At 56.1% G+C, this 23,740-nt stretch overlaps 1 protein-coding gene across 7 annotated transcripts in view; it reads right to left on the bottom strand.

Moving 5' to 3' along the window:
- SLC39A11 (solute carrier family 39 member 11) overlaps nt 1–23,740 on the bottom strand; it is a 251,285-nt gene that overhangs the window by 120,169 nt on the left and 107,376 nt on the right. For 4 of the 7 annotated variants that reach the window (XR_007629324.1, XR_007629326.1, XR_007629325.1 and 1 more), the window contains one exon: nt 2,201–3,041. The exons of the other annotated variants lie outside the window; for them this stretch is intronic. The gene's annotated coding sequence lies outside the window, so the exon portion shown is untranslated. Of the gene's footprint in view, nt 1–2,200; nt 3,042–23,740 lie in introns of those variants that run through there. 7 annotated transcript variants of the gene reach the window in all.

The raw sequence follows: 23,740 nt of genomic DNA, 5'->3' as shown, positions 1-23,740 counted from the left end.
CCAAACCCCTTCCTCCTCAAAGAGCTCTGGCGGGTTTAGCTGAGGGTTGGTCCAGTGGTGGCCCTGGCAGTGCTGGCTGAACGTTGGACTGGATGATCTTTCCCACTCTGAGTGTTTCCACGATGCAGGGAAGCCCAACCACCCCCGGCCCCGCCAGGATGGCGTTTGCCAGAGGCTTCCAAGAGCCGCTGTCCGTGTGGCCCCGCAGCATCCCGGCAGGATCCATCCTGCACACACCTGCAGCCACGGCCTGACACTGCTAAGCTGTCAAAACAAACACAGGAATAAGGCACAGCAGCCCCCCAGCCCACAGCCACGGGCTCAGGACACGGGCAGGGCCTGCACACTCCCCCCCCGAGCTGGTCGGCAGCTCCAGCAGATGCGTTTTACGAGCCCCGCAGGGAAAATAACGTCCAGACAAGCATCTCTAACTGCCTGTAAATACACACCAGATGATGCAGGGACAGATGAAATGGGGCAGAAACGGGATGAGAATGGAACACTGGAAGTGGGGAGGGCGGGGATGGCTGGGTTTGGTGTGTGCTCCCCCAGCTGCTCACCTGGCCTCCTCCTCCTCCCAACCCTCCCCATCCCAGCTGGACTCTACTCCCCCTTTTTCCCAAGCACTGGGATGAAAGCAAGGAAGGGGCCTTCTGCCCACTGAGCCTTCTATGGAACAGGATCTTCACATTAACAAGGCGAGGAAAAACAAATCCGGTTTCTCCAGGCCATCACTCCCATCTGTTCATCCCCAGCCTCCACACCCTGCGCCCTGGGGCACATCCCTGCCTCGAGCCATCCCTGCTCCCAGCACCACCTGCACCTCCAGCCACGCCTGGTGTGGTCCTGGATGGTGTTCCCTGGAGCTGGAGGTGGCTCGGGCTCAGGGATTGCCCTGCAGGGAATTACTGCACTGCAGGGGAATGGCTGTAAGGTGAAGGAGGGAAGGTTTAGATTGGATATTGGGAAAGAAATTCCTCCCTGTGAGGGTGGAGAGGCCCTGGCACAGGTTAGCCAGGGAAACTGTGGGTGCCCCATCCCTGGAAGTGGCCAAGGCCAGGTTGGAGCAACCTGGGACAGTGGAAGGCGTCCCTGCCCATGGCAGGGGGTGGAACAAGAGGAGCTTTAAGGTCCCTTCAACCCAAACCCTTCTGGGATTCAATGACAGCAGGATCACGGGTTACCCTTTACAGTGAAAACAAGCACAGGGAGCTCTCACCTGCTCCAGGTTGGCCCCACAAACCCAAACAGCAGCTGCAAACCGTGCCAAGGGCACGTGGTGGGTCGGGACACGCCAGAGGGGAGCTCAGCTGAGCAGGGAGATCCCCAGGTCGGGGCTGGGGGGGCTGGAACACGACAGCCCCGGGTGCTCAGCCCATGGCAGGACCAGTCCTGAGCCAAAGGGACACAGAAGTGGTGCAAAAGAAACTCCCTGAGCACAACTGGCCGAGCACAGAGCACCCCCTTATCAGCACCCAGAGGCGCCAGCGGCCGCACAGCACACAAAAGGCAAAAGGCAGCCCCTGGGCCGGCCTAACTAGTCTTAATATTTGCATTTGGCAAAGCAAACTAATAAATCCCCATGAGCTGGTCCGTGCTTCCAGTTTGTATTTACTAGGAAGAGTGACAGGCAGGTTTTCCTGCTGGTTCCACAGGTAAATAGCAGTGCAGCCCCACGCCCTTCCCGTTTAACGGCCTGGCTCCGTGTTTGCTCTGCTCGACCCACACGGAAGGCCTTTGAGGAAAATATTAGTTATGAACTCCAAAAAGTCCACATTAGGGCTCTGAGATTCCCTGCTCTATCCCTGCACCTTTCCTTGGATCTGCCCCTTCCTGAGCTTTGCATCAGGTGCACAGGGTGGGAGGGAACACGCAGTCCAGGGACGTGAAACAACAGGATTTAAGGGGAAATAATTTGCATTTCAGTGGCTTTTGGAGCAGGAGGTGTGTTAGGGACAGCTCACCAGGCCACACCATCAGGCAGTTGTGGTTAAGGGCTGCAGAAAGAGAAGAGGAAAAGGACAGGGAGAAGTTTTCTGCAAAGCAAAGGCATTAAAGTCTTGGTCTGGCTTTGTTAGGGCAGAGGTTTCCCAAGGCACTGGTTTCCTGTACAATCCAAGACATCCCCCCAGCAGCCCCAGGACAGGGCCCTGATGTAAGTGTGGCTGAGCCAAGGCAAACGGAGAACAACATCCAGCACTCACAGAGCCAGTGGGTTTTATTAAGAAGTTTAATTGTTTCTCAGGGTGACATTTCCCCCCATGGTGACGATCCCCTCGCTGAGGTTTGGAATCCCCCACTCCTGCTTCCCAATCCCACCTGGGCTGGGCTCCATGTGAGTGAGTGCTCAAAGACCCTCCTGAGGGCACCCAGCACCCAGAGCACAGGATGAGCCTCTGCCAGGCGGTTTTAAACCCCAGGGCACCACGATCACCAACTCAGCTTCTGCCCCGTGGCTCTTCCAAAGGCCTCCAGTTCCAACCACGGGCACCATCAGGATCCAGTGCAGGTCCAGCCGTCCTCATAAAACACCCAAAACACCAAAGGGCATCAGAAAGAAGAACAGAAAGGTGTAAAAAAAAAAAAAAAAAGACCAAAAACTCCACACCAGACGAGTGCTTGGTCCTTCAGAGAGAAAAGCACCGAGCTGCTGTTGGGCCCAAGAGCACTTGGCCATCCATCCATCTCCAGCACTGCTCACAGGGATTATTTCCAAAGCCCAGCAGAGAGCAGCTAATTAAGACCTTTGGATCTGTGTGGGAGTGGGGAACGACGTCAGCACTGGGAGGAAACCCCTCTCACCAGGCAGGGGCTGTGGAGCCCAGCGAGGGTGCAGGGGCTGTTTTTGGCAGGTGTTGAGCATCACGCAGTCCCGGCGAGCTCAGGGCGAGCTGCTGGTCCCCATGTCCCTGTCCCCCCGCTCCAGCTGAAGTGCCCATCCTCGGGAGGGTGCTCCTGGGTGTTCTGGCCACGGTCAGAGCTGCAGGACACCTCGGCTGTCCCCTCGTGGGTCCCTGCACCCCGAGCCTTCACCACGGACCCTGCGGAGGAAAAACACGCCGTTAACGGAAGGTCCAGGCTCGTAGGCAGCTGGTTGTGCTGGAGCAAGTCATGATTCTTCTTTGTCAGCAAGCAAAATTGTTTGGAGCACTGTGTAAAAGAGGAGATGCAGCACCAGCCCCGAGGCTGGGCTCCTGTGGGATCAGGAGGCAGCAGATGAGGGTGCAGGACAGCACGAGGGTGGAGAAGAGACAGAGCCGGGGGCTGATGGAAGAAACTCAAATGGCCATTCCTGTGCACAGACAAAACAATTCCCAAAACATCTGGGAATGCAGAGGAAGGGAAAGCAGCTCCTGCTGCCTGTGTGCACATGGGCTGCCTTACCCAGTTCAAGGGACGTGCAAGTCATGGATTAAACATCCCAGCACAGAGCCAGAACATAGGGACCACCGTGATAGAGCCAAGGACTCCACAGGAGGAGTGCCCACCCCTGTGCCCTCACTGCTGTCCTGGGCAGAAAGGGGCTCCTCTTCCCCACTGCCACAGAGATTTGCAAGGAGATAGGGAGAGGAAAACACAGTCAAGAGAGCAGAGTGAGAATGGATCTCATTTATCCCTTTATCCATAGGATCTCCACCCGCAAGCTCTCAAATCAACTGGAGGATCCAAATCCCACTGTTAAGCGTGGCACAAGCAGCTCCCATTTGGCTCAGACAAGCTCTCAGCCCGTGTGGGGAATTAAATCATTTGCTCTGCTTTTTGATTCTCACCCTGCTCACTCCATAAGATCATTAAACAGCTTTTCTCCCCAGCAAACCCTTCCTGACTCCCCATCCTGCTCCAGCATCAACCTTGGGCACACGGAAAGAAGGGTAGAGTTTATGCTCATTTTTCGCACCACACTTATCATCTGTTTGCCTTGGACCTCACAAGGGATATGCAAGCAAGCCTGGCACCTCCTGGCCCAGACACCACCCCCTCAGCAATCCAGTGTGGAGGCACAAACCAGCCCCTCAAGCTCCTCCAGGGAAAAGCCTGACCACCAGCCTTGGGCTCTTGGGGAAGCAGCGAGCACAGCGTCTCCCAGCTTGCAGAACTCTCTGCACAAGTGTCCCTGGCTCTTGTAAATGTGTTAAAAAATAAAACCCTTTAAGAGCTTCCAGATGTTCTGTTTATGTTGTGGTGTTACCCAGCTCCATCCTCGGGAGGCCAATACACAGCCTGATGAAATGGCAGCAGCCAGGGGAAGGCAGGGGGGGCGGAGGAGATCCAAACCCTTTTCCTCCTCTTTCCCCCAACTTATCCTGTTAACTCCCCTGCTGCTGGGAAACACGCTGGGAGCAGCTGCAAATCCTGCTCCTTGCTCTGAGCATCTCCCTGCCCCGGGAGCATCACTGAGGTTTGCAAGGCACTAACCACAAATTCCCATGCCTTGGGGACCACCACACAGCAGGGCCTGGGACAGGCAAGGAGCTAAGACACTGGTGGTGGCGCCCCAGAGGCACCAAGCACCCACCAAGACGCTCCAGAGGGACCTCATGAGAACCACTGAGACTTGCAAGGCACTAATCCCAAATTCCCAGGTTCTGGGGATCACTGCACAGCGGGATCTGGGACGGACAGGGAGCTAAACTATTGATAGTGGCATCCCAGAGGCACCCAGTGCCCACTCACAAGATCCAGAGGGTCCAACCCCACTGCATCCAATCCACACCCACCTCAGCGGGCCAGAAGGATCTACCAAAAACCGCAGGGTGAGGACCTGAAGGGCCCCGAGCTTTGTCACGCTGGGTGTAGCTCACACCCGGCCGTGTGTGTGCACAGCCGGGCCCGGGACTCTTTGCACAGGGCGTTGCTGCAGGTCCAGCGCTGCTTTTGAAGTTCCCCCGAGCGAGCTGGAGCTGCGCGGCCGGGAGCAATCAGCGCTCCATAAAGGCGCGGTACCGCAGCCCCGGGCGCAGGCTCTGATGTGTTATCTCCCCTCCCCGGCGGGGCAGGCAGCTCTGCGGCTCATTTCAAAGCCTCTGGGTGCCCGCAGATCAAAGGCGCTTCCTGATGCCTCCACCCCGCGAAGCCGGCGCGGTCCCTCCTGGGGATGCGGCCGCAAGTGATGATGGAGCGGGAGCCGGCACTGCCGCAGGGATGGAGGCACCGGCGACAGGAGATGTGCCCGGCCCGGTGGCTGCTGCAGGATGGCCCCCTGCCCACAGCGGGGGCGTCAGCACGTCCTTACTGCCTGGATTTAGGGACACTGTCACCCCTCAGTGGGGAAAGGAGCCCAGGCATGCTCAATGGCACGTGGGTGCCCCAGTTTAGCCCCACACTGTAGGACACAGCACATTGTTTTGTCCCAGAACACACCACCCTGCCCAGACCCCACTGACCTGAACAAATCCCCTCTCAGGACAAACCTCCTCCTTCCCCAGCACTGCACATCCCCCAGCACCAAGCCCTCGCGTTGCTGTTCTCTCCATGAGCCCCCCACAACACCCCGGGAGGGCAGGGGGGAGGCAGCAGGCGCTGGAACGAGGGCATGAGCTGCCTCCACGCTCAGCAGCATCCCGGGAAAGGGAGTGCATCCATCCAGAGCGCACACGGGAGGAGCTGCTGAGCCTGCAGCAGGAAGGATGATGGTCCCTGCATTTCGAGATGGGATCTGCCTCCTGCCCCATCTCCCCAAACACGTGTTTTCCGGGAGCAGAGCAAAGCGCAGGAATAGGAACGGGACCTTTGGCTGCGGAGGACAGGAGCATCTACAGCATCTACAGACAGCCTGAGCACAAACGGTGTGGGCAGCAAACAGGAAAGGAAACCAAGAGCAGCGAAACGATCCTGGCAGCGCTCCCGTTAGGGCTCACACACCTCCCTGCTGCTCCCTCTCGCGTGTCCCTCCCTCAGACCCCTCGCCCTGCTCAGACATGCCCCAGTTCCACTTTTACTGTCAAAACGCTTCCCATCCAAAGGGCTGGATTCAGAAAAATGCAGCCAGGGAGCTACAGCCTGTTTGCAGGAACCGGTCCCAGCACTGCTGCCTTAGCACCTCGTGGCACTGCCCCTGCACGCACATCCCAGGCAGGGCTCAGCCTGGCCCCAACCCCGGGAAAGGGGAAGGGAAGCCCTGACAAATTCCCATCTGTGGAGGGAAACTGGGACCTGGACACACTGAGGGACCCGCAAAGGGATGGGACTTCCAACCTGCACACCCTGGTTGGCCTTATCCCTTCCAAGCACGGAGCAGGGCAGGATGGAGGTGAGGGGCAGCAGGAGGGACTCTGGGATCCTGCTGTGCCTGGCGCACCCAGCCAAGGATTTGATCCCGGCCTTAAAGCGATTCACGTTCGGAGACGCAGGTTTATCCACATGCCCCAACGTGCTTAATGACCAAAGTGCTCCTCGGTGAACCCAGCCACTAAAATGAAGTCAATGAGGCAAGTGGATTAAAGAAAAGTAAAAAAGCAAAAGATCTAAGAGAGATGAAACGGCCCCGTTGAGTCACAGCCTGTGCCTGCCAACACACGGTGTCCTCCCGAGCCCTGGCAGCCCCCTGCAGAGGGTCCCCTGCCACCACTGTCCCTCCCTTGTGAGCAGCCACCGGGGCAGGTCGGGGCATGGTGTGACCCTTGTGCTGCTGAGGGGACCCATCCATCACTCTCTGCTTGTTCCCATCACTCTCTGCTTGTTCACACGTGTCCCACCTCACATGGGGCTCCTCACAACTCCTTCCTCCCCTCCTCCTCCCTGCCCAGCTGCTCCACCACAGGCAGAACCCCACACAGTGGGCCAGCTCACATCCACAGCCCAACCAGGAGGTGACCAGGGTTGGGAATCTGGGATCCCTGGAGAAAACATTCTTGCCATGCTGCCTGTTCCATCAGCAGCACCGTGAGATGTGCTGCATCACAGAGTCATGGAATGGTTTGGGTTGGAAGGGACCTTTGAGATCATCTCATTCCACCCCCTGCTATGGGCAGGGACACCTACCACTAGCCCAGGTTGCTCCAAGCCCCATTCCACCTGGCCTTAAACACTTCCAGGGATGGGGCAGCCACAGCTTCCCTGGGCAAGGTCAGGGGTCCTGAGCTTTGCTGCCTCATCTACAGTGGTGTGCGAGGATTGGAGCAGGTGCCTCACTCCAGGAGGCTTTACACTGGCCATGAAGGAGCCCCCAGGCTCCTCTGACACCACTGCAGCCCTTTGACAGCACTGCAACACCACGGAGCCTTCTCCTTAAACCACCAGGCTCTGCTGCCAGAGCCAACCTGATTCCCGGAGTTTCAGTCCAAAGTGATTATCTCCACTTACCAACCTAAGCATGAGACACAAGAGCCCTGCCAAAAGCCCAGACAGCCTCAGGAGAGGTGTCATTAAACCTCCTCAGCCAGAGGAAGCGAAGCAAGTGCTTTGTTCCCAGGCCGCCCTTTCTGGTAAGGTGTTAATAAATAACCGCGGCCCAGACAGGTGCTGTCAGCTCTGAGTCACCGACCTGCCCCTCCTGAGTCACCAGCACACGTCCCTTCCACCAAACACCCACCCTGCATGCCACGGGGGGAGAGGGGATGCTCAGGGCAATCAGGGGGTCAGACTGTATGAGACCCCAAAAATAGCACAGGGTATTTGAGAGCTCCTGCTAAGAATCGACAGCTGGAAAAAACTCGCAGGGGCTGAGGTGCAGGAAAGGCCCCCCGGCCACCAGAGCAGCATCCTGCTCTCCAGAGATATGGAAGGCAATGGCTGTGATGGCCAATGCAATCCCAGAGGATGGGGGCCTGGGAGAGGTGCCAGGGGTGCAGGTGAGCACTGGCAGCAGCTCAGTCCCGCCGGGATGCGCTCGGAGCACGGCTGCTCCCAAAGCATCACCCCCAGCACCAGCTGCAGTTCCCTCCTCAAATACCAGCCCTGACCAACCCACCCAGACCTGAGCACAGGTGCTCACCCTCAGGAAGACTAAAAATAGCACTGCTAAGCCCCCAACAGAAACGCCCCGAGGACTTTCTCGCTCCCACGCTCCAACCTGTTCTGCGTGTGCCGCCTCCCTCTCCGGCTCTTTCGAGCAATTTTCCCCCTCCTTCCCCGCAGGAAAAGGCCACTCTCTTTCTTGAAAGCCATGTGTCACCTGGAGACTGACAGGCAGGTGAAAGAATGAAGAAAGTCCCATTCTCCTTCATTTTTGCAGCCCGGTGATAAGCAGGGAGTGATGTCAGGCTGGGCCAGCACAGGCTCCGGGAGCGGCTGCCGCAGGTTTCGGGAAGGCTCTGGCACCCAATGACAGTTCTGCTCCTTTATTAAAAGCATCCCCACAGTGATAACCCTCTGACAGGCTGATGGATGGGCCTGAGCAGCAGAACGATGTTCCCTGAGCATGAACTTCGTTTATCTCCCAGAGTTTTTGCTTCTCCTGCCGGAACTGCAGCAGCCCCTGCTGTGAGCAGAGGAGCAGCTCCCTCAGGTTTGTCATCAGCAGGAGCCCTGATGAGCCATTTGATCTCTGGGCTCTTCCAAATGAGCTGGAGGGCTCTTTCCCCTCCTCTTCTCACCAACAGGGAGAATTCCACCTGCTTGCTGCTCCAGCAGACGCAGAGGAGGGATGCTCTGCAGCACCTCCTGCATCCCAGAAAAACTCAGCAGGGATGGATCCCCAGGATAAAAAGGATTACAGGGGGTACTGTGCTCATTCCCACACTCCCACAGCAAGGCACTGGCTCACAGGATGGGAAATACACTGCAAAACCTCGGTGTTTGGCTCCAGGGAGGTGATGGGTTTGGCTGTGCATCCCACAGGGTCCCACCCCAGGGATGAGCTCTGCTCCCCACGGCCTGGGGATGCCCAGAGTCCTCACATCTGGGTGAAGGTGTTTTCTGGAAAGCTTTGAATCAGGGAGTTATCCCAAACAAGGATGCAAAAGCCACACTGGAGTGCTGTCCTGCCACCCCCCTCTGCCCTCTGAGACCAGTCCCCCTGAGGATGGGAGGAAGGGAAGGAGGAAAAACCATCTGGCTGCACATTTATTTCGCAGCTTTGAGCTAATTTCTATCCCAGGGGATTACCAATTTAAGCAGTGTTTTTTCCTGTTCTGACCCTAAGCTGATTAATTCTCTGTGCCCCCCTTCTCCCCTCTCTCCCTTCCTTCTTTTCCATGAAAAATGAGGATATGGAATTCCGGTGAAGTGCCGAGGCAGAGCTGACGCAGCCGCCCAGCACGAGCGGAGCAGGGGGAGATGCTCACCCAGCCCTGCAGGATGGATCCTGCCTCACCTATGGAGCTTTAAACCACAGCTTTAAGATCTTTATCTTCTTATCCAGAAGGAACTGATACCCCTGAGGGAGGGGAGGGATCCAGCTGGTCAGGGTGAGGCCCATCCCACCAGCATCCCTGTCCCGGTGCACTGCAAACTGCTGGTCCCAGAGATGCTGGTGGGACTCATCCCAGAGCAGCAAAACTTGCCCTGGCACGATCCAGCTGCACTTCCTGAGTGCAAGAGACTCCTTTTCCAAGTGCCATCACTCACAGCAGCCCAGCCCATGACACACCAAGGCTTGCTGTCCTGAAGAGAGGAACTGGGGAGGCTCAGGATTGGAGGGGTGCAAAAAGTGCAACTCCTGGGGAGTCTCCAGGGCACCTCCATCCCTCAGTCCCCAGCTCATTTCCCAAAATCCCAGAGCCAGGTGTGCCAGAACCTGTCCCACCCAGGCACAGGCACAGCCACTGCTCCGTGGGGCAGGAAAGCCAGGAACACACCCGTCCCTATAAAAAGATAATTATACAATCCACGGCGGGAAATTAGCACAGCAAAACACTGTTTAATTCTCACAATGCACCTCAGCACCGGATCAGGAGGTAAAATTACCTCTCACCTGCAGTGAGATGAGCCCTTGGGCCAGGATTAGGGCTCAGTGCTGAGGAAGGGTGGGAACCTTCTGGGACTGCCCTCACTCGAAATGTGGTGTTCAGAGGGGAGCAAATTTGGGCTGTTTGCCCCTTCTGAGTCCTTGAAACCAGAGAGCAACAACATAAATCTTTTATGTGCACAAATCAAGGCAGAAGTTTTCACCATACACTCACTGGTCCTTTGTTTGCAAATGGTAAGGCATAAAAACAGGGAGGCAGAAAAAAATAGGGATTTTTAAAAATTACTACATTTAAATAACTCCCCTTCAAGTGGTACAGAAAACACGGATAAAGCAACCAAGTCTCACAGTTGGTCCAGTCCAACCCAAGATCAAAATAACTCTCCTCAAACAAACACACAACTTAAATTCACCTTCAGAGGGAAATCAGGGCAGAGCCTTCATCCCACTTGGAGCCCTGCTCCAGGCTCTCCTCATTCCCTGCTGATCTCAGTTTTAACTCACAGTGACCAAAGACATGGATCCCCCACCTCCTGCCCTGCAGGGTATCAAGAGAAAGGGAAAAGGCACAAGAAAAAGGTCTCTGTCTTAATTCAAATTTGTTAAAATTGGGGAAAAGCAGTTTTTCCCAAATAATTTTAATCAACTTCAAAAAAAATAGTAGTTTCATTACACAGCCACTGCCACAGACCCCACTGCTGATCACTCTGGGAGTGAAAATCCTCCATGCTTGGGTGGGCATCACCCCTGGACACCGGGTCATGGTCCTCATGGGTCATCCCAGCATCCTCCCACTGGCCCTCAGCAGAGACAACATGGGACTTCTGGGCTCAAAATTCCACCCTGGGACGGGGAAGGGTCAAGGTGAGGGTTTGGTGACCCCCAAAAGGCCCCCAGGACGGTTCCCAGCAGGAGGAGGGGACACAGCACCAGCCATGCCGTGACCTCAGCGGAGGGCACGGAGAAATGTACCTCCAGCCCAGCCTTTCCTAGAATTAATCTGGAATTTTTTTGAAACTGTTACTGGCTGAGAAACGCCAGTGGGCTGAAACTTAAAACTCTGATGCAGGAATATGAAAATGTAGGTCAGGAAAAAAAGCACCCAAGTGAAAAAGCTCCTTGTTCCTCGGCGCGACGCCTCGCCCGAGCGGCCCCGCGGTGCCATCCCTGGGCCAGAGGCTTGGGAAGGGGCTCCGAGGGATGTGCACCTGGAAAAGGGCTCAGACCTCAGGGGTTTTACGGGGCAAAGCAGCCATGCCCGCGGTGCCCGCGGCCGGAGGACGCCGGCGGTGCTGCCAGGGCACGCTCAGCCCGCCCCGGCCTGCCCTCAGCCACGGGACACACACCGCCTGGGCACCGGTCCTGCCTTATTCCCACTCATTCCAGGTATTCTGCTGTTTAGTTTAAAGCACAGAGCGCAGCAGAGCCGTGAATTCCTGCTCCCATCGTCGGCACAAAGTCACCATGTTCCACCCCTGGGACACGGGGAGGGGAAAGCCAAAAGGCAGCGATTTCCCCACACAGGATCATTTAGGTTGGAAAGGACCTCTGAGTTCATCAAGTCCAACCAGTAACCCAGCAGTGCCAAGGACACCACTGGACCACGTCCTCAACAACAGCAAATACAACAGGGCAGTGCAACCACCCGTCCAAGAGCATCCCAGTGTTTGATGCCAAAAACCTGCCAGCTGGGATATAAAGCCAGGGAGTTTCAAGGGTCCCATTAACGAGCCTGAAAACACTCCAGAGACAAACAGGTTTGCTTAGAGCAGGGATACAGCCAAGTATTTGTTACCCAAAACCTCTGGGATAAATCCCTTCGGCTCAATCTACCCACCCTCACCAGCATCTTCTTTCCCTCACTGATGCCAACATCAGATCCAGGCAGAGATGGATTCCTGGAGAAAATCCACCTTCCAGAAGAAATGGGCCCTCCCAGCCCTCTCCCTTCCCGAGCTGGGGAATAGCTGCTCCCCTGTCAACACCTCCAGGTATCAGAGCTGTGATTTACGGAGCTCATTTAAGCAGCACCCTGAGCTGGGCCCTGCGCAGCGCCCGCGCCCGCCCCGCCTGCAGGGGGGGGTTTGTTTGCTTTAATTGAGGAAAAAAAAAAAAAAAAAAAAAAAAAAAAAAAAGAAAACCTCTTTTCCCAACCCCCTGGTTTCATTTTTCAGGTGCCTTGATTTATTGATTGCCCTATTCCCTTTTAATGGGCTCTCCCTGCTGGAGCCGGGGTGTTTCCTGCGGGAAGGCTGCTCGTGCTGCAGCTCAAGGGGGTCCTGCCAGGTCCAGCCCAGGACAGGGCCTCTCCTGCTCCCAAAAACGAGTCTTAGTCCCCAACATCACCGTTTTGATTTGAGGGGGAAGAAGGTTGGGTGCAGCTGCATCCATCCCTGCATCCATCCTCGATCCCCGGTAGGTCCCAGTCCAGCCCTGCCTGTCCACCTATCCCAACACCTTCCAGCTCTCTGCTCCCAGTTCCCAGCACTCCAGACAGCAAAAGCAAATCTGCAGCAAAGAAAGCTCCCAAGAAAGACATTTTCATGGGATAATACAAGGATGGCAGGCACAAAATCTGATTTTTTCCAAGCTACACCCACTTCTGTGCTCCTGGCTTCAGTTTTATAGTTGAAGCCACCAAGGTGGGGTTTGGGAAGGGCTGAACAACTTCATCCCAGCCCCATCCTTAGGGCAGGTGAGGGGAAAACCTGGCCAGTGCTGGAGGAAAGTGAAAGGAAAGCACTGCCCAGCCTTCCTCCTCCCTCCACCCTCCTCCTCTCCCAGCTCCCTTTGTTGCCTTGGCCATGATCCAGGGCACGGTGCCCACAAGGAGAACTCCCAGCAGATGAGATCTACATCTCATTTAATTAAATTTTTGCCCTTAAGATTAACTGGGAGGACTCCAGCCAAGGGCTGCAGGAGCAGAGCTGACCAGCCACCAAGCCCTGAGCCTGCTGGGTTTTCCCTCCCAGGCTGGATGCAGAAGCTGGAGGAGAGGTTGGCCCCACATCCAGGAGGGTGCTCAGAGGAGCTGGAGACCTTTGGATATGTGGCCAGGTGAAAACACATCCCTTCCTGATGCAGATCCACGTGCAAGCCAGCTGATCCATCCCACGTGCTGGGCTGCTGAGGGCAGGGAAGGACTCAGGGAAAGGAGCCACGTGGGGAGCAGACCCTTTATGGTCTTTCTTCTGCAAATTGTCCCCAGTGCCAAACCAAGACCAGAGAGTCATTTGGGAGACAGATCCCCACACCACTGCAGGCTAAAACCAGCCAAATACTTCAAGCAACAAAAATAAGAGGGGAAAATTTGGCATCTATCCCTACCTGCACCCCTTCACCCACCCTATGCCCAGGGGCAGACCCACCAGCTCCAGCCATTTGAGGCTCTTCAAAGCCTCTCCCTGAAGAGGGTGGTGCTGAACCCGCCTTGCACCCCACAGAGGAGGGGGGGAACCCCCCCAGCTCCCCCCTGCCCACTGGCGCAGCTCCACCAGCTCAGACTGGGTAAAACTGCTCGAAGCCACGCTTTTCATCAGCACAAGGAGCAGGCTTGGCCTCTCAACAATCCTTGGACAGCACACAGCTCAGCCTGGCTGGCCCAGCCCCAGCTGACAGCCCCCGGGGCCAGGCCCCAGGATAAACATAGCCTACCTGCTCCAGGAGTGCCAGAGGCATGTGGGCACCCAGCACCATCCCTTCCACAAGCAGCACTGCAGGCCCAGCCCTGGCACTGCAGGAACACTTGGAGTGCTCCCTGTACACGGCATGGAGTGTTTGGGAACGTTCCTGCAGCGGGACACGGGACATGCTTCCCCTCCCTCCTGCCTGCCCCGGGCACTTGGACTCAAAGGCAACCCTGAGGAGGAGGTTGTGCTGCAGCTGAGATGCTCTGAGTCACCTGGGGGGCCAGGACATGCAGGTGGAGAAGCCCCCCCACCATTTCCACCTGCTGGGGGAAGGTACAAGTGATGGAGAGCAAGGGCTGGGGTGCAGCAGAGCACTTAGAGCAGGACCCAGCCCTCTGAAGAAAGAGCTGCAGGAGAAGCCACGAGCCACGGGAAGCCCAGGATGAGGGTCCCACACACACACTGACCCTGCACCAGGGGCTTCAAACCGACAGAGAGGAGGTTTAGATTAGATATAAGGAAAAAATTCTTCCCTGTGAGGGTGGGGAGGCCCTGGCACAGGTTGCCCAGAGAAGCTGTGGCTGCCCCTGGATCCCTGGAAGTGTCCAAGGCCAGGTTGGACGGGGCTTGGAGCAACCTGGGCTGGTGGAAGCTGTCCCTGTCCACAGCAGGGGGGCTGGAACAAGACGATCTTTAAAGTCCCTTCCAACCCAAACCATCCATAATTCTCTGCTCTGCACTTACAGAAGGAATTCTCCTGGCTGTAGCATCACTGCTCCCACGGGAACGCTCCACCAAGCAGAAGGAGCATGGAAAGATTCCTGCCTGCAGAGACTTCACGAGCAGGTGCAGCAGCTCAGGCTGTGCCAGCCTCTCCCAAGCTGTCTCAGAGCCCCATGTTTCCCCACCCTCTCTCCCTCTCCCTGCCCTCCAACCCTCCCTTTTCAAGCTGGCAGCTTTCAGAGGGTTAACAAGGTGTGTGCCCCCTCGGGGCCGGGCTCCCCTCCCTCCCCTCCTCGCCCCTCTCTTCCCGGCATGGACTTGGAGACCGGAGGCTCTCCAGATTTAATCTCCAAGACAAACATTGTGGAGCTGGAGCCTGCTCCATTTGCACTTAGAGCACAGATATTAAAAAGCACAGCCAGGCTCAGGGCTCTGCCCACCCCTCGTGGGGTCCCCCCCCTCAGCTCTGCCACGCGCCCGGTGCCAGGGAGGTGTCACCAGGGAGGTGTCACCAGCTTTGAAACGAAGCTACAAGGGATGGCTTGTGGTGGGAGTGAAGAAATACCCACCACAGGAGCCCCCGTGTCTCTGGGTGGGTCTGTATGGAAGGGGAGAAGATGAAGGTGTAAATCTCAGGTCAGAGCAGAAGGTGTGGAGCCCAGCACCACACCGAGGTGCAGTTAACACCTCGTGCTCTTGTGCAGGAGGAAGGAAAGGGTCTCCAGGCTATTTGGCAACTGGAGCCTTCCAGTAAATACTTATCTCACATCTTACATTTCAGTCGGAAGTGGAGAGATTTGGTTCATTTTCCACGGGGATGGGAGAGGAGAATGTGCCAGCAGAGCTCCAGGGCTGAGCCCAGCTCTGAGCTACAGCAAGGGCTGGGCTGGGCAACACCAAAATCCACCTTCTACCCTTAAAACCTACAGGCAAAAACCTGATGGGCAGCAAATCCATCTGGTTCACTCTGAGCACCAGCTTTCTGGACATTTAACTCATTTCACTGCTGAGAAATGTCTTTTCCTGCGACATCGTGGCACTTCCAGGAGACAATAACTCTCCCAAAACCAAGCTTACAGCCTCCACCACAGCCTGGAAAACTGAGTTAGGATGAAAAGCTCGACATCAGCCTGGAGCTGGCCAGGAGAGCCCTGGAAAGGGTTCATGGCAGTTGGGTCCCAGCCCCGTGTGCCCCTGCCCGACACCCAGCTATAAAATTGCTTTCTGAAGATGGTGGCTGGTTTAATTACACACACACACACACACTGATGTTTTCATGAAAAAGGCTATTCTATAAAATCGTGGGAGCAATAAGAAATATAAATAGCCCTTGAGGCACCACAAAATGATGCCATTTTAAGTGCATTTATTTTTTTCCTTGAAATCTGCAGGGTGGTATTTAAAGATGAAGGGAGGAGGAGGACGAATACGCGCTGCTCTGTCCCAGTGCCAAACACCCCACGGAGCTCTGGTGGTCTCCTGGAGCCAGCCAGGGGCTCCAGGTCCACAATTAATGACCTCTCCACACCTTTCATGTGCCACCCACTGGAATACATCAAGCGTTTCTCCCCGGCTGCAGCCGGCGCGGCGGCTCCCAGCACCCCAGAAATGCCCCTTCCAGCTTCCCCCACCCAAAATTTCTCAATATTTGCCTTTGAGATATCTTTTGATATCAAAAGGCGGCCACAGCCCAGTTCCTGAGGTGCTCAGCAACTCGCTGGTGGTCCCTAAACAAGCAGCCAGATGATCTCACACCAAACATCCCCAGGTCCTTGCGGGCTGACCACAAAACCTTCAAACAAGCCCCGAGAACAGGCAGGCTCAGTTCCCTCCGGCCACCAAACTCCTCCAGCCTGGTCCACCCAGGGGGACATCCCTCAAAGTACACTCAGTGTTCTTGGGGTTTACCCAAAATACGAGCCCGGCAGGACAGGCAGACGCTGGGAAGGAGAGCGAGAGGGAAAGGAGGAAAAGCCACAAGTCCTGCAGCTCCATCCAAGTCACGAGTCCAGCCGGTTCCCTGCGGGTCGGTCAGGGGGAAGAGGATTTTTCCTGGATGGTACAACCCCCTGCTCACCATCTGCTCTGGAGCCCAAGAGGAGGACAAAGGGGGCACTGTCCTTTCATTCCCACCTCTCCAGGAATGGAGGCACGGCCCAAACACCTCTGACTGGCACCCCACCAGCGGTGCCCTGGGCACAAGGGGGTCCCTCATTTATGGACCAAAAGCTCCTGTGGGTTTTCTCATCCACTTTGGGATTCAGCTGCCCATATCCACAGGCTCCAGGAGGGATGGACTGGGGAAAATAAAAGCAATTGTGTCTCCTGTAGCCACAGTGATGATAAGCAACTGCCACTGATGTGCTGAGGTATCCTCAGATCAGGTCAGGAGAGGATACCACCAGCCAGGATGAGGGAGAGCACCTGGAAACTGCTGTGCAGCCCAAAAATGCCAAAAGCCCTCAGGCTTTCCCTGTGTCCCAGTTAATTACTGCTGGAAGAGCCATCAGCAGATCCTGCAAGTCGAGTGCCTCTGTTTATCCTGGCACGTGGCTCACCCCGGGCTGGGGTGGCCTCACTGCTCACATGAGTGGCACAAGGAGCGTGGAAATCCACCAGCAATGCCCATCTCCATGCCAGGAAAGCACAGCACTCTTGCCTCCCGCCCTGTGAGTGGAGAACACTTCTCAGGACGGAGTTTCGCTCTCCACACTCAGGCTGAGGCTCCCTGAGCTGCCACTGAGTCAGGAAGAACTGAATCCCAGCCCAGCAGCTCTCCTGCTGCCCACCCCGGGCAGGCACGTGGGCCAGAGCAGGAGTGGGGTGGTTGTCCCGTGTCCCACGTGGGACCAGCCAAGGAACGGCATCGCCTCTTGCACACAGGAGGAGTTTACCAGCTGGGCTGGACATGGAGGATTTTTAAGGCCAAGACAACAACAGACCAAGCTGCTTTTTTCATCTGAAGTCTCGGGAAGCGCCGATCCGGGGAGGGAGCTGCAGGCTGGACAGAGGGGACAGCTCTGTGAACACATCTGGTTTGCAACCCCCAGGAGCCCGTCCTGGCCAACAGCCCCCATGGCTGGAGCACGGGGGGTCCTGAAGATGCTGCAGCTGCTGGGAAGAGCCTGCCTGAGCTCCTGGCAGCCCACACCAGCCCAGGAGATCTGCACAGGGAGCCCCAGGGGCCATGGCAGTTAGTGCTGGTTACCTGAGAGCCAGGCTAGCTTCCCTTGCCTCTCTTCACACAGGGAAGGTGATCCCTACCTGAGAACCCCCGGGGCTCAGGAGGTGGCCAGCAGCAGCAGAGCACAGATCAGCCCATGCAGCAGCACCCATCAGTGTGTCCAGGATGTCTCATCAAGTCAAAGCCAGCTCACCATCCCTGCTGGAGCCCCTTGCACCAGCTCCTGTGCCCTCAGCTGGTGATTTCAGCAGGATTTGCCACATTCCAGGCACTGGAATACACTGTCACTGCTGGAAGTGTAGGAAAACCTCCAGCCCACAACACACCCAAAAGTCAGATCACCCTGAGATGTCACCGTCCCACATCCCTGAGGATTAGGAACTTCAGTCCTGCTCTGTCCCGGCCTGGGGACAGAGTGGAGATGGATCTGCAGATCCAGGCACTTTCCCTCCCCACCTCAGGGAACTCGCATGAATTTTAAAATTTCCTGCCAAGCATCCATTGTGCAGATGTTGAATCCTTGGCAGGGACCTCGAACAGGCTCCCTGAGGTACTAAGGAAAACTCTCTGGAGCACAGGCTGTGGCTGGACACTTCCCTGCAGCCCTGCACCCACAGCAGCCCACGAAGGAACACCGTGCACGGCAGCAGCACCCGGGGGGGAACAACAAATCCCTCTGCCTATGGAATTTCCACCAGGATACACTTTGCTAATTAATTTGGTCCTGGCCCCACATGAGCAGGGATGAGCCAGAGCATCGTTTCCAGGGGCCCAGCTGCCCGAAATCCATCACACACCTCGACAGTGCGGATAATCCGAGCAGAAACCATCGGAAAGGGGCACAGGCAGGTGGTCACGGCCCACCTTCCCACTGCCCAGGCTCACAGGGATTCAGGAGCTGCAGGAACAAGAAGAGCAAGGGGACTCTGCAGCAACACAGCCTGCTTGGCAGCCCGATTTAGTTTACACGAGCACAGCTGGTTTTCCTGGAAAAACAGCACGAAAACCAAGAGGAGAAGCTGCCCAGGGATAAGGGAGAGGAGGCACCGAGAGCTGCTGGGGCTGGGGAGGGGGATGAGCCCGCTGTGATGCCCGGGAGCAGCGCTGGGCGCTGAGCTGTGGGACCCTCTGCTGCTCACCCTGCACCTCCGAGCCCCCCACGGGAAGGGCAGAACACGATCCCCTCGTTATGTCGAGCTCTTGGCAAGCTCCCCCCCCACACCCGCCTCCCGACGCATCCTGTTCGCATCCGGCTTGGGAATTCCAGGAACATCTGCGCGGCTCCCTCGCCCAACCGCACATCTGCGTGCCCGTACCTGCCGCGCCTCCCACGCGCAGCCCCCACGTCCCACCCCCCAGCCAGGGCTGGCAAAAGCAGCAAACCCCGCCGAGCATCGCCCCAAACTCCCCCCAGGAGCCAAAATGTTTTGTCCTCGGGAAGTGCCCTCGGGGAAATGAATGAACTGGGTTTTGTCCAAACCATCGCGCTCCTCGTGAACTGCGGTGAAATGTCTGGGGAGGGAAAGCGCACATGGCCGTGTGTGCAGTGCCTTCCCATCTCCTGAGCAAAGGCTTGTCCTCTCCGGGAGAGCAACCAGCAAAACCAGGAGCATCACTGTGATCACAGAGATGATGCAGAGCTGGGAATTCAGTGCACCCCTGGGAGCACACGGGATGCTCACAGCTCAAATCAGAGCAGGGATGTGGGAAAGGGAGCCTGTGAAGCACCACCAATCCTGCCCTGAGCGCTCCAGGGCACAGCAGGAGGGTTCTACAAGCTGCTGCCAGCATGTCAGGAGAAACCTGGGGAATACTCTCCTCAGCTCCCTGGGAAGTGACAGCTCCTGCAGGACACGGCAGCACCGGCCCGAGCTGCAGCAGCAACAGGATGGACGGACTGCCTGGATGGCACCTACGGCATCCCTGGAAAAGCTGGATGATCCAGGGCTGACACAAGGACAGCAACCACAGCACTGCACAGCACACTAAGCAGCCACAGCTTCTTTGTTCCCATCACATGAACCACGTTCCAGCAGCCGAGGAGCAGCAGGGCTGCCCACAGGCACCATCCTCATCATCACCCTCACCCCAGTGGCACGGACCAAGCACCAGGGATGGGCATGGAAGGCTGGGTTTGGTTCCCAAGAGGGGAAAGGAAGGTCTGGCACGTGGCACAGCTGCTACAAGGAAGGAGGCCTCGTGTTTTAGAGCTGATTTGGCTGCTGCAGGTAAATTAAGGGGAATGGGGAGATAAAGGGGCAGAGGAAGGGACACACAGCCCTGTGCCCGGCTCCCCCCAGCACCACCACGGCTCGGGGGGGCAATGGGGAGAGGGAGACAAAAGGGACGCTTTGTGGAGAGGCTGAATTAATTCAGCTTCATGCAAAGGGAAATTTGTTCCCTCTGCCAGAAAGAAAACAAAATGGGGCGAGCGGGGAAAGGAGCGGCTCGGCACGGCTTGGCTCGGCATCCCGAAGGCAAATCATCCCCTCTGACCCCCTGCACCACGCCAGGGGCACCCTGCCCCCCCAGCCCACACTGCAGCACCTCCAATTAGGGTGCCAGGGGACAGGGAATGAAAGGGAAGAGAAATTCTGCTTAATTGAGAGACTGCAGCCAGGCCCTGCTCGCCCAAGATTATCCAGAGGAATGCGAGTCTCCCTTGCAGCGGGTTCACCCGCTCGAGACAGGAATGAATAGAGCAGACTCCAGGAGGGAGAGGAGAAGGAGAATAAAGATTCATATGACCTGGATTTGGGGTTGGGATGAGATCTGGTGACTGCCCGAGGCCCGCAGAGCGGTTGCACGCTCCTGCCCCACTGCAGCCACACTTGGGGTCTCCTCCAAAAGCACCAATCCCAACCAGGAAACCTTCTCCATCAAAACCTGCTCCACCAAAACCTGCTCCATCAAAACCTTCTCCACCAAAACCTGCTCCATCAAAACCTGCCCCATCAGGAGCACCCACCAGGCTCCTCAGTGCCCCCACGGAATGTCATCAGCACTCCCCCTGCTCCTGCAGCAGCAGCAGCCAGCATGCAGAGACCTTTGGCCACCCAGAAGAAAGCCATGTCCTGCCTCCCTGGTCCATAAGTTTGGACAGTCAGCAGCTGGAAGGAGCCAGCTCAGGCAGGGCCAGGCTCCCCAGGCAGCTCCAGCAGCAAAGGGCCACGTTCCTGTGCCTGTCCCACTGCATCCTCCAGCCAGTTTTGTCCAGGTCCTGTTCCAGTCAGAAATCTGAGAGCCCTCAGCCATCCCACATCTCCTCACGGTGCCCCAACAATCCAGGGGGCACTGGCTTAGTCCTGCATCCATTTAATCTCCACTGGTTTATTCCCGTGGGGGAAAATTCATCCTTGGCATGGACAGGGCACAGAGCACCTCAGGAAGGGACCACTCTGAGCACATCTGTAACCCATGGGCTGGATCCCCAAAAGCAGGGAGGCTCACAGCTCCTCCCTCAGTGCTCGAGCTCCCAAGGAAACCAGGGAGCTGCAAAGATCACAAATCCTTCTGTGGATCTTGGATGAAGGGGCTGTTACTCTGGCCCACACTTGGCAGCTACAGTAAGTCCATTCCTGCTGGATGCTCCCATCCAGCTCCCACGGAGTTTTCCCACCTTTCCCTGCCCTCTGCACCATAAATAACCATTTTGTTTTGTATCAGCAGGTCAGCAGAGCTTCCCCATCCCACAAACCTCCTCCTGGCCAGGAAAGCTGCAGCTCCAAGGAAAGCATCCATTTTTATCCCCAACTCTTCTGTTCCTCCTCGGATTTCTAACCCATTAGGTTTTTCTTCAGAAAGAAAAACAGTCTTCAGAGAGCGAGGGAGCAGCACACAAGAGGGTGTGAGGGAACAGCAGCACCAAAATCCTGCAAAACTGCATTTCACAGAATCGTGGAATGGTTTGGGTTGGAAGGGATCTTAAAGCTCATCTCATTCCACGCCCCTGCCAAGGGCAGGGACACCTTCCACTAGGCCAGGTTGCTCCAAGCCCTGTCCAACCTGGCCTTGGACACCTGTCAAGAGTATCAGCACCTTTTGCTATGAACAGTTGTCCCTCCTGTCTCCTCAACTCTGGGAAAAAAAATGCAGAATCATCCTTAAAAATTGCTGTTGCTGACTACATCCGAGGGAGTCACGTGCCTGGAGCACGGGGAAGGCACCCCCAGAGGAGCCCTGCCCTACCCTGGGCCATTCCACACTGACACATCCCGAGCTAATGCCACCTGCACCGGGATAAAGGTGCTTTGTGCTGCACACGCATCTCTCAACACATTCCCATGTGGAATTTGATCAAATTGGACTTATCTCAGCAGAGCTCTGAAATCCCCCCTGCTCCCAGCACAGCCACAGATGCCATTGGAGGAAGGTGGAGGAGGCGAGAGAACATCACCACAGAACCATGGAATGGTTTGGAAGGGACCTTGAAGCTCATCCAGCTCCATCCCTTCCATGGGCAGGGACACCTTCCACTAGCACAGGTTGCTCCAACCTGGCCTTGGACACTTCCAGGGATCCAGGGGCAGCCACAGCTTCTCTGGGCAAACCTGTCTTGCACGAAAGATTAAATAAACCCAGTTTACCCTCTTGGTCAGGGGCAAGGCCGTGCCCCAGAAACCAGCAGGACCTGGGCTCGGGTGGGCCTCGAGGTGCTCACAATAAAGGTGGTGGCTTAAAGAGTCACCCAGATCCAAGGAAAAGAAAGAAAAGGTTAAACAAGCAGAGAAAGCAATTGCAGGTCCATCCAAGAGCAACATCGTTTGGCAACTTTGTTTGGAAAAATTAATAATTCTGCAGAATTTCAAGAGGAGGGAAGTGGATGGGGAGAGGGAGAGAAAAGGCAGCCTGAAAACCCAGAAACTCCCTTCAACTTTCTGTCCACAACCAAATGCAAAGCTGGGAAATAAGGAGCAACACAACACGTTGTTGATGACTTTTCCATTAAAAGCTCACGTTTAAACCCCCTCTTTGTATTCCAGCCTTTGCTTGCAGCCTCAGCAGGCCCCGCTTCTTTCCCCCCCACCCCACGCCCCCTCTTTTTTAATAATAATAAAAAAAAAAAAGTTATATGACTTTAATTAAATGCACTTATTAAAAGGGTGAAATATTTGGAGAGGCTGTTTTTACGCTGGAGGCACATTTTCCAGCGTGCTGCAGAGTGTCTGCATCCGCCCGCCCCAGGCCAGTTTTAATGCACAAATAAATCCCCACCTGAAGTGCTGACAGGTTATTATGCAGTGTGGCAGCCAACTAAAGTAAACACAGGGGCACGGTTTTAACCTCTTGCAGTCGCAGAGCCTCTCCCCCGCCCAGGGGGGCTCAGGTGGAAATGACCAGCAGCAAAAGCATCGTCCTCCCTGTGCCCCCTGAGCCCCCTCAGCCAGGACATCCAGCACGTGCCAACCTCTGCCAGCCTTGCCAGCTGATGGACCAACCCACAGGAATCAGTCACTCAGAGTAAATAAATATTAATAAAGTCGCAGGGTCATGAAGATGCTCCAAGGGCTGCAGCCCCTCTGCTCTGGAGACGGGCTGGGAGTGTTCATTCTGGAGATGGGAAGCTCCAGGGAGACCTTAGAGCCCCTCCCAGTGCCTGAAGAGATCTTATAAAATAGATGGGCAGAGATATTTTTACACAGGCAGATAATGACAGGAGAGGGGGAAGGTTTTAAAATAAAAAAGGGGAGATTTAGATGGGATGTGAGGAGTAAATTTTCCCTGGGAGGGTGGGCAGGCCCTGGCACAGGTTGCCCAGAGAAGCTGTGGCTACCCCATCCCTGGAAGTGTCCAAGTCCAGGTTGGATGGGGCTTGGAGCAACCTGGGCTGGTGGAAGGTGTCCCTGCCCATGGCAGGGAGTGGGACTGGATGAGCTTTAAGGTCCCTTCCAACCCAAACCATTCCATGGTTCTGTGATAACACAAAAGAACCGCCTGTCCCAGCTGGAATGCAAGGCTGGAGAGTTGTCAAGTGATGGAAAACATCCTCTCCTGTGGATGCCTCCCAACACCAGCCCTGAGGGCTCGAGTGCCTGGGATGCCAGGCTGGTGGACCTGACCCCCTGCACGGTGGAGACAACATCTCCACATCAACCACAGTGCATTTGCATCCACGTTTCAAAAGCCAAGCCCTGGGTTTGCATATTCCTTTGTCAGGGGTGAAGCAAAGATGGAGCAGATAATGAACAAACTACAAACAAATACCGGGAGGAAGGAACCAAACCCACCAAGTCCCTGCTCTTTTTCAGGGCAGCTCCCCCAGTGCTGTGCTGGAAGACATCCCTGCAAGCTTAAGAGTTTCACCAGGGCTCCCACGTTTGGAAACAGCAACTTTTAATTCCACATATCCACGTCCAG

This window comes from Myiozetetes cayanensis, unplaced genomic scaffold, assembly GCF_022539395.1.
Source record: "Myiozetetes cayanensis isolate MyiCay16 unplaced genomic scaffold, myiCay2020 scf22, whole genome shotgun sequence".
NCBI lineage: Eukaryota > Metazoa > Chordata > Aves > Passeriformes > Tyrannidae > Myiozetetes > Myiozetetes cayanensis.
The sequence above is the reverse complement of the archived record's forward strand: the minus strand, read 5'-3'. Positions and strand labels throughout refer to the sequence as shown.